Here is an 11,029-nt window from a genome sequence, read left to right on the forward strand (position 1 = left end):
CTTGAGACAAACTTCTCCAAACATTCGGTGGGAGCCACTAATCACCCTGGTGCACCACTGTGCATTGTCTACGTATCTCAGTGATATCACTGGTTCATGGTGCATGGTACTGAGATACTTGATACTTCATCCTATGACCAGCCAATCTAAAACTCCTCCATAGATTTTCATACAACTTAATCCACCACACCATCCATGAAACTCTCTAGAATATCCACACCGAGCATCATCTTCTGACACGCACAATCACCATCAACAATGGAACCCAACAGATAACCATATAAAGAAACGCAGCTGGATCACCACACTACTGTCAGATCAGAACCATCCCGACACAACAAAAATCTGCTATCTAAGCCAGGCACTTAGATACACAGAAAATGCACCAAAAGAAAAGTCTGGGATATACACCTTAACATAAGAATGCCTTCACAACAAAGACACTCATCAACAGGCCATCCAATACCCTGTAGAGAACTGGCTTTAAATGATGGGAGGGGGAGGGAGGACCCTCCTGCACATACCCTGTATGGTTCCAGTGTGATGTGGTAGGTGACAACCAGGTATCATTAAAAATACAACCATAATCAACTGGTACCCATCCTATAAGAAATCATTCCTGAATCCCCCTTCAGGTCTTCAAACAACCCCCGCAAACCTCATCATAAGAAGCAAACTCCCCACAGACCAGGACGCACTAACTCAAAGCAACCAGACACTGCCAGAACGATGCAACATTGTAGTCATATCTCACTTCTGTGATGAGAATACCCCACCGCCACCACACGTCTCTCAAGATCCATGGGTCCTACAAATGCCTATCACATGTGGTGTACCTCATCCAGTGCACTAAATGCCCCCCAAATAACTCTGTGTGGTGAAGCCAGACATCGTCTAATCATACTATCGCTTGTAATGAACTCTCAGGAAAAAAGTGATAAAAACACACATCCCCATTGGTGAACTCTTTTCCCAAAGCAGTCATACCATATTGACCTATCGGCCTTGTCCTCAAAGGCAACCTGCATAAACCTCAAAAGACAGTCTGGGGTAATTCATAACTTTGACAGTAAATCAAACTTCAAAATACACTTGTATACTAAGACAACAGTAAAAGCAACATTATTCACACAACTGATAACCACGATGCATCCCCTAATAATTTATCATTGACAGCACCATATAACGGGACATTTGTGTCTATTACAACAACTGTAACCCACTTAACTCCCTCCCCAACTCAGCTTTCTCCTCCCCTTTTACTGGCCACTCACCTGCTGATCCTTGAAAGTGCTCACTACTTATGTGAACAATCTGTTCCCCTTTGTATTTAGCTGTGACCTTTGGTTATGTCACACTGCAATTAAACCACCTGCAGCTGGCTTGTGTCAGTGATTCTGCCTGAAAATTGCAATGAGACATTTGGGCTCAGTGGAGCCCGAGCTCTAGGCGACTCTCCCCTCATGGGGTTTAATTGCAGTGTAGACATACCTCTGAGCACATTTCCCAGACTGGAAGAAGAACTCTGGTAAGCTTGAAAGCTTGTCTCTCTCACCAAAGAAGTTATCCAGTTAAAGATATCACTCACCCACCTTGCTGCTCTATATCCTGGGACGCACATGGCTACAACAACACGGCATATGTGAAAAGGTTGGCATTTGAAAGCTGTTTCCATTAATCATAAGAGAACTTTGACTTTTTTCAAACTTTGGTGATTGCACCCAGTGGTTTAAAACAACTAAATAGTGTCATTCCCCCCCCCCCCCCCCCCGCGCACAGCACACACACAAATTCCTTTTCTATTTGGCCACTCAGTGACTTTCTAAAAACTTTCTCAAAGCTTGAAAAATTGCAAAAGTGGCAAAGTAACAGACTTGATTTTTTTCCTTCTCATTCTCTAACTTCTTCAAAGTTGCAGAAGTTCCAAGTGGGAGAAGGAAAAAGGTCAAAAAGGAAATGTTAAAGAGAAATGAAACCCTTAGACATGGTAGCTGGCAGCTTTTCAGAATCATGTGATTTTATACCCCTTCTAAATGAATGACTTCACTACTGTGGATATTAATGGAGATTTTATTGTTCCATTTTCAGAATGTCACTAAGCAGATTGAATCGATATCCGTTAGCAGAGAAATCCAGAAGTTAGTGATGATCACATAGCAACAAAAGATCTGATGCGTATGATACATCGCAAATGAAATCAAACAAATGTCTGCATAAAAAGGCTTCAGAGGTGAGGTTTTGGACTGGCAAAGCCACATTCATGGAGCATTGGGTTGTTCTGCGGAAGAGGGGAAACTTTTGAAGGGAATCCAGTCATCACACCTCCATTTGCCAGACTCCTCCTGGGGAGCTGGCATACCCATTACAAGCCTCTAGGGATGGCTCCTTGGAGCAGATTCTGGGGAGCAATGCTAAATCTGTTCTTAATCAGATGCATCAGGATCTATACACAAATCGGAGTCTGACTTAGCAGCACATTGCTGTCAGTTTTGCTCACTCACTTTCCATGTTATTGATAGAGCTGGGCAAATCACGGGTTTTTCGGTTCACTTGCAATTTTAAAAAAATATTGCTTCTGGTCAAACCAAAAATGACAAGGTGAATTGAAAAGTCAAATAAAAAAATATTGAGTTCAAAAAAGTCAAAACGTTCTCACATTACTGAAATGGAAAACTTTGACTGGAAACATTTCCGTGATGTTGAAACAAGAGGAAACCCTTAATTTTGTAAAAAAGTTTTTTGTTTTGAGTTTCAGGTATTTTGACAAGAGCAAAGCAAAATATTAAAAAACCAGCTGGAGGAGGAGGCTGAAGTCAGTCACTTATAAGATTTAGTCCAGTGGCTAAGGCACTCAGTGGGGGTGTGGAGACCCAGCTTCCACTCCCACTGTGGCCACACGAGAAGAGATTTTAATAGGGATCTCTAACACTGCAGGCAAATGCCCTAAACACTGAGCCAAGGGGTGTTCTCAATCTCTCCTCTCGGAGCTGTTCCACTAAATAATTAAGTCGTCATTGGGGCATGCACTTGTCTCACCCACACCCTAGGTGACAGCCCTAGCCACTGGGCTACAGAGTCACTTTCACAGGCTGTCTCCAGCCCAAATGACCATCCATTGTCAGAGTCTTTCATAATGACACTGAATAGTAATGGGGCGAGAAAAGGAGAGTAAAGGCTCACCTACACTACAAAGATAAACTCACCTAACAGTATTACTCAGGACTGTGAAAAATTTCATGCCCTGTGTGATGTATTTAATCCAGCTTAAACCTCACCATAGATGCTGCTAGGTGGTCAGAAGACTTCTGCAGTTGACTGGGCTATTATCTCTTGGAGAGGTGGATTTACTACAGTGACAGCAGAAACCCTTTCGTCGCTGTAGTAAGGGTCTGCACGACAGCAGTGCAGCTACAGTGGGGCATTTCTAGTGCAGACGTAGCCTTAGAAGGATTCCACAGCCTGGTAGGTCAGCATCAACCTCCATTGTATGAACACCACTGCCCCGGTTTGTTTTCAAGCAAGTTTCTGGGCTGCTAGCTGAAAGGTGATTGGGGCATTTGAATATAAATCCTTTTAAATGGATTATTAAAGTTTAACAAATGCTGTATTCTCGTTATAGTGTAGAGTTTGTTTTATCTTCCCCGATACAGACCAAGGCAGACACAGAACATTAATCACAGAGTTCATCCTCCTGGGATTCAGAAATCTCTGTGAGGTGAAGATCCTTCTCTTCCTGCTGTTTCTAGCAATCTGCATAGTGACCATGTGTCATAAACAGATAGTTAAGGGTTAATGTCTATTTTACCTGTAAAGGGTTAAGAAGCTCAGTAAACCTGGCTGATGCCTGTGCAGAGGACCAATGAGGGGACAAGATACTTTCAAATCTCGGTGGAGGAAAGTCTTTGTTTGTGCTCTTCGTTGTAGTTGTTGTTTGCTCTCGGGACTGAGAGGAATGGAACATCCATGTAGGCTCTCCAAATCTTTCTGAATCAATCTTGTAAGCAGCCAGGCAAGGCGGATTAGTTTTATTTTTGTTTTTCTCAACTTGTGAATGTTTCTTTTGCTGGAAGGATTTTTACCTCTGTTTGCTGTAACTTTGAACCTGAGGCTAGAGGGGCTTTCCTCTGGGCTATATGAATCTGAGTACCTTATAAAGCATTTTCCATCCTGATTTACAGAGGTATTTTTTACTTTTTCTTTCTTAAATTAAAAGCTTTCTTTTTAAGAACCTGATTGATTTTTTTCCTTGTTTTAAGATCCAAGGGGGTTGGGTCTGAACTCACTAGGGATTGGGGGGGGAGGTAGGACGGGGGATGGTTAATTCCTCCTTGTTTCAAGATCCAAGAACCAAAAGCCAGTGAGACTTTTTTTTCTCTCTTTTCTAGCTGCTTGGAAAGCAGCCTGAAGGCAGAGATGTTAAGTTTTAACAAGGGTCTTTGTTAAGAGGAAGCCTCAAGCTGTGAGCAAACAGCCAGCAAAAGGCATTTACAAGCTGAATTGTTTTCTTTCTTTCTACCTCTCGGGTATAGCTAGTTAGAAAATCTCTGTTAACCAAGTAGCCCTGAGCTGAAGCATCACAGTCAGTAAGCTGCAGAGGGGTGTGACAGCAACAAAGAAAAAATAAATGAGTACCAAAGAACACAACTAAACAGGAGCTGGCTAGGATGGACGCGGAAGAAAAAGCCAAAGAGTGCTGACCACAGAAGAGAGATGGAGAGAAAACAAAAAGAGATAGGGATGAAAGAAAAAGAAATGGAGATTAAAAAAAGAAGAGATGGAGATGCAAGGGAAGCCCACCAACAGGCCTGGAATAAGAAAGGCTAAGCAGAATGGACAGAGAAAGCCATCCACGTATGACCTGCACATTTCCCAGAGTCACAATCTTTCATAGCAGCAGCTTAATGATTCTGTTGCTACTTGCATCACAGCGGCCTCCACAGTAGATTTGCCCACTCCAAATTATTCCCAAGTGACGCGGTAGCTGTCTGGGTTGCAAGCTTCCAGAGGGCTATCGCCACCACTTCTCAACTGTGAGGCCTGCTCTCATCTTGGTATTCTGGCGTTTCAGCGAGAGAAAGCAAGTCCAGGTCCATGAAAGTGCCCTTACACATGCAAAAGTTTTGCAGCCACTGGGAATCGTCCCACACCTGTAACACTATGCGGTCCCCCAATCTGTGCTTGTTTCCCAGGCCAAAATCGGTGTTCAATGGCTAGAATCTGCCCCATTCCAGCATGATCTCCAAGCGCAGGGCCGCGGCGGTTGAGAAATTCTCTGTCCATGTTCTCATCACTCTCGTCGCCACGCTGCCATGGCTGCTCCTTCTCCGACTGATTTTGAGGTCCTGGTCCAGCATTGACTCGGACGAGAACGCACGAGATTTTACAACGTTCATCGATGCTGTCTTGAGCTGAGCAGGGTCCATGACTGTCATGATTTGGCATCTGCAGAGTTCACCAGGGAAAAGGTGCAAAACGGTTGTCGCTACTTGCACGGAGGAGGGGTGAGGCTGTACCCAAACCACTACGCACAATGTTTTTTTGCCGCCATCAAGCACTGGAGTCTTCAACGCAGATCCAATGGGCGGGAAGACTGTGGGAACTATGGGATAGCTAGGGAGAGCTACCCACAGTGCAATGTGTCCTGAATCGACACTAGCTTCAGAACTGATGCACACCGTCGAATTAATGTGCTTAGTGTGGCTGTGTGCACTCGACTATACAATCTTTTTAAAAAAATTCGGTTTCTGTAAAATAGGAATATCCCATAATGTAGACATACCCTAAGGTCCACAAGTACTCCTGTTCTTTTTATGGAAGTTAAGAATCCAACTCCATTTCAAAAGTGATTTGGTGCCTAAACTCCATTAGGTCCCTTGGAAAATCCTTTCCATTGTTGTTGGAATATTTCTCAGTCACACCGTTGCCCAGGTCCGCCTACATCTGGCCAAGCCCTGAGCGTGCTCCCAGTGACTGAGCCAGCACTGCCATGTTAGGCACTACAGGATTCTGCCGAAGGTAAGATGTAGCTTTGAAAGGCGCTTGAGAACTAGCCTCTCGGGCATGTGCTTGTTGCAGTGAGTTGCAGTGAATTTTGGGGATACTCATTGTAACAGGTCCCTCCCTTTGAACTTCTCTGTGCAGCTGGTGGAAGAAGAGCAGCGGTGCCTGAAGGGCTGCAGGCAGAGTTCCCTAATCAGTGACCATTGACAGACCCAACTGAAGAATTGGTCTCAGTTCTATATGTGCCCTGAAAACCATTCAGCGTGGTCTGGACAATCCAGGGACCTGGCATGTGCATCTACATGTCTATGGTTGCCCAACCTCCCCCTATAAGGGCCGAGTGAATCTGGAGCAGTTGCTTTGCCAGAGCTGGTCAGAGATAAGAGCTATAATGCCTAGTGAAGTGTCCAGAGGTCATTGCTGCAGCTGGTTGTTTGTGTCCGGCCTGTGTGAGCGCAGTGAAGGTGTTTGGTTTGCAGAGGGCTATGTGGGGCAATAAGACAATTTCAGGAGTGGCCAGATTTCCAGGATTTACGTCCCACATATGCAACACTAGGAGCTATTTTTATTGCCCAAACATTTATTTAGATCAAAAATGGCTTTTTTTATGGTTAATATTTGTCTGCACTCTGCTACTGCCCAATTAAAAACTCCATGATGGAAATATGGTTATGGCCATCTCCCACCCTGATCCTTCCACTAGACATGGACAACACTGAGTGCTGAGATTTTCAAGGGAGTTTTCAACTTAATTTTAAGGGGGCTGAATGGCTGAAACACCCAGGCAGCTTTGAAAACCTCACGTTACATTATTATGTAGGTGTATCTGCACGTTGTTGTGAAAGCCACATTTACTGACCGCTTTGCACAAGGCTTCCTTGACCTCTCTGTTTCTCAGGCTGTAGATGAGGGGGTTTACCAGGGGAGTCAGGACAGTGTAGCAAAGAAACACCACTTTGTTCAAGTCTTTCAGTGTATCACATTTTGGTAGCAGATACACAGTCTTTATGGAGCCATAGAAAATTGTCACCACAATGAGGTGAAAGGAGCAGGTGGAAAAGGCCTTTTGCCTCCCAGTGGTGGAAGGGATTCTCAGGATGGTGGTGATGATACAAACATAGGATGTCAGGGTTAGGAGAAATGGAGGCAGGGTGAATACACAGGCTAGTATGAAAGCCAGCAGTATGACCAGCTGGGCATCACTCCAGGACAATTCCATCAGTGGGATGGCATCACAATAGAAATGGTCAATTTCATTTGGGCCACAGAATATTAACTGCAATAGGAATAAGACAAATATGGTAATAGCCAAAAAACAATTTAACAATGACCCAGCTGCCAACTGAAGGCAAAACCTGCTATTCATAAGAGTTGAATAGTGCAGGGGTTTACATATTTCTAAATACCGACCATAAGACATTGCTGCTAGGAGATAGCATTCTGTACATCCCAGAGAACCACAGAAATACAGTTGTATGATGTAGCCACTGACTGAGATGGTTTTGTCCCCAGTCTGGAGACTGGCCAGCAACCTGGAAGGATGGTTGAGATGTAACAGGTCTCCAAGCAGGACAGGTTGTTCAGGAAGAAATACATGGGTGTGTGAAGGTGCTGATCAGCCACAATGAGCATCACAATGAGGGTGTTCCCAGCCACGGTTGCCATGTAGATCACTTGGAACATCAGGAAGAGAAGAATTTGCAGGTCAGGGAGATCCCCGAATCCCAGAAGGATGAATTCTTTGATGGCTGTTTGGTTTCCCCAGTCTCTGTCTGCCATGGTCTGAGTCCAGGAACAATAAAACACCCTGTGCAATTGAATTGAAAGAACACAGAGTTAAAAGTTAATCAAATCTTGTTTAAAAATGTCATAAATATTCAGAATCTCACTCCCTTTCCTGGTTACAGGATGAAATTTTAAAACTAAATGTAGATTTCAGAGAAAAGTGCCAGGAGTCTCAGTCTGAGGACAAAACACTGCTCTGATGGGGAACAGGGTGTGTATGTGGATATCAATGATTACTATAACAGCCCGGTTCTCTGGCAGTCAAGTACTGTGTGATACAGCATGGCCAGAGGGCAGCATAAGAGTGTTAGCAGGGGGCCTTATTCCCTGCCAAGGGAGGAAGGTTTGCTTTAGATTAACTAGAACGAGCTGTGGCCAAGTTAGAGCACCTGACTCCAATTAGAGCACGCTCCCTTAGAGCACCTGACTACCAGTCATGGGATATAAACCCCTGCTTCAGTCAGACAGGGGTGGTAGTTGAAGGAGAAAGGTTGATTGGAGCAGAGTGCGATGCGAAGGAGAGAGAGTTGTCCAGAGAGAAATAGAAGGTTGGAGGAGTGCTGCGGTGGATTGGGAAGCCCAACAGAACCCTAGGTAAGGGCACCAGGCTTGTATAGAAGAGAGCGAGAAGCCCTTCACAAGCTGACGGGTATGAGAGGGAAGTAACCCAGGGAGAAAACCGCTAGTCAAGTGGTTCACCACAACCCCAGGGCCCCTGGGTTGGGACCTGGAGTAGAGGGCGGGCCCAGGTCCCTCCCACTCACACTCCTCCTCCAAGGACACTAGGGAGTGATTAAGAACTGGTTCAGAGGCAAGCAATAGCGCCCTGAACCTACCCAGAGAAAGAAAGCGCGAGACCCAGCAGAACTGTACCGGCATTGCTACACGTGGTGTCAGGGTGGGATCTGCGCATTGGGGCATGCCAGGGGGAGACATCACCCTCCCACCCTAAGATGGACGACGGTGGCAAGGCCATTATACATGCCACCGCGGCACAGCAGAGGCTACCAGGTCCAGGCAACCGCCCAACAAGAGCGACTAGATGCAGCAAGAGACTAATCAGCTGCTGCTGAGTCAGGCTGCTCAGGACCGAGCCCTGCTGAGAGACCTAATAAGCCAGATGAAGACCCTTATGGAACAGAATACCACGGGAAGGACCCGGACCATACGGGCTAGCCATTACTTACAAAATGACCGGGAGGATGATGTGGAAGCATACCTCCTGGCTTTGAGAGAACAGCCCTGCGGGAGGCCTGGCCCAGAACAATGGTCTGGTATCCTTGCCCCATTCCTATGTGGGAAGCCCAGAAGGTCTATTACGTATGTCTGCAGGTGCGCAATTCCCAGCTAAAGGCGATCTGGCCAGGTTCGGAGTGACAACGCACTCCGGCCACAGAGGTTCATGAATGGCGATATATGGAGGACAAGACACCCCGAACGCAGTTGTTTGACTTGATCCACCTGACCCGGAAATGGCTGCGCCCTGAAGCCTATAGCTCTGAGGAGATGATGGAGGTACTAATATTGGACCGGTATATGCGGGGTTACCACCAGGACTCAGGACTTGGGTGGGTCAGAATGACCCTCTACCTATGATAGAGTTGGTCTCCCTCGTGGAAAGACAACTGGCAGCCCCGAACTGTTCAAGACTCCAAGCGGGAGACACGGCAACCCAGGAAGACAACCCCAAACCAAGGCCCGGACTGTCGAGAACTCTAGAAAAATATAACCGGGAGGACGACAGTGGAGGAAGGCTCGAGGCCAGAAGGACCTGGGGGTGGGAAGAGTGGTGGGGGCGGCCACTAGCCCCAGGCAGGGGTGATACTGGAATGAGGGACGGTGTTATGAATGTGGGAATTGGGCATATAGCAGCCAATGTCCAACAAGGAGGTGCCATGCAGTGTAATCTGGGGAGTTATGGGAGCATGTGGCCTGATCAACCTGGTAGGGGTTACATTGACCTCACATGGATTTACCAGACCAGTAAAATGAATGGTAATAAAAACCATAGCATAATAGATTCGGAGAGTGCTGTCACATTGGTCTCGGGAAAGTTGGTGGAACAGACCAACTAACTCGGGCCAAAAGCACAGGGTAACATCGTACATGGCACCGTGAATTTTACCTACAATTCAGTACGGATTGAAACCAGGGGAACCACCAGAGTTTCTGCAGGAAGTATCCCCAGCCCCTTATCCTGTTTTGTTGGGAGAGACTTCCTGGGTTGAGAACTTTGCCCCGATAGAGGCAGAGAGGTAGCAACCCCCAGGTTGAGATAGAGCAACTAAAGATAGCCTCGCCCCAATGTTTGCTGAATTTGCTCCAGAATTGTTTCATCCCCTGGAAAACCCGCAGGTAGGCGAGAACGAAGGGCGGCTAAAAGTTAGGGACCGGATTCTGGCAGCTAATCAAAAGACTTCCTTGTGGGTAGGCGAACCGCCCAGGAGACAAGAGAGAAGGTTCGGGCACCGGAGGACTCGAGGAGGTTCCTGCTCAAGTGGGAGCACCTCAGGGGAAGAGTTGAAAGCCCCTGGAATTAGGTCAGTTCAGCACTGCACGTGAGACTTTGGAGGGGACAGGCCGAAGATCCATTATATGCGAACGGAGGGAGAGCTAATGGAGTAAATGGAGTACCTGTAGAAGGAAAAGTCAAAGGTCCAAGGCGATATTACGTGCTCAACACATCTGTTGTCAGAATAGAGCAAATACGAGGGGAGAAGTAGAGCAACTCCTAGTCTCACGGAAACACATAAGGGCCGTACTGAGTTAGTCAAGTATTTATTTGGGGACATCTAGGGGTAGACAAGGATGCTGGATAGAATACTAGAGAGGTTTTATTGGCCAGGATACGAGCAGAAGTCCAGCGTTATTGTGCCTCCTGCCCTGAATGCCAGCTGCATAGCCCTCGACCTCACTTGTGGGCCCACTAGTACCTTACCTATTTATGATGTCCCTTCGAGAGGATAGCTATGGACATAGTGGGCCCACTAGAAAAGTCGGCACGGCCACGAAACGTACTAGTCATCCTTGACAATGCCACACTATCCAAGGCCATCCTTTAAGAAACCCACGTCTAAGGCAATAGCTAAAGAACTACTACAGGTCGCCGAGTGGCAGACTGGATCACTGCAACAGCGAACCCGGTTACGTCAAACGTGAAATGAAACCTTATGGTGCCCTGGCTCCGTACAGGCCATTACACGATACGTCTAACCATCACACTAAACAGACGAGACGGCGACTC

At 46.4% G+C, this 11,029-nt stretch overlaps 1 pseudogene; it reads right to left on the reverse strand.

The window, feature by feature from the left end:
* Window positions 1-6,799: 6,799 nt before the first annotated feature.
* Window positions 6,800-7,779, reverse strand: LOC116836594 (olfactory receptor 6F1-like; annotated as a pseudogene).
* Between the last annotated feature and the right edge of the window lie 3,250 nt (window positions 7,780-11,029).

Source organism: Chelonoidis abingdonii, chromosome 25, assembly GCF_003597395.2.
Source record: "Chelonoidis abingdonii isolate Lonesome George chromosome 25, CheloAbing_2.0, whole genome shotgun sequence".
In the NCBI taxonomy this organism is placed as follows: domain Eukaryota; kingdom Metazoa; phylum Chordata; order Testudines; family Testudinidae; genus Chelonoidis; species Chelonoidis abingdonii.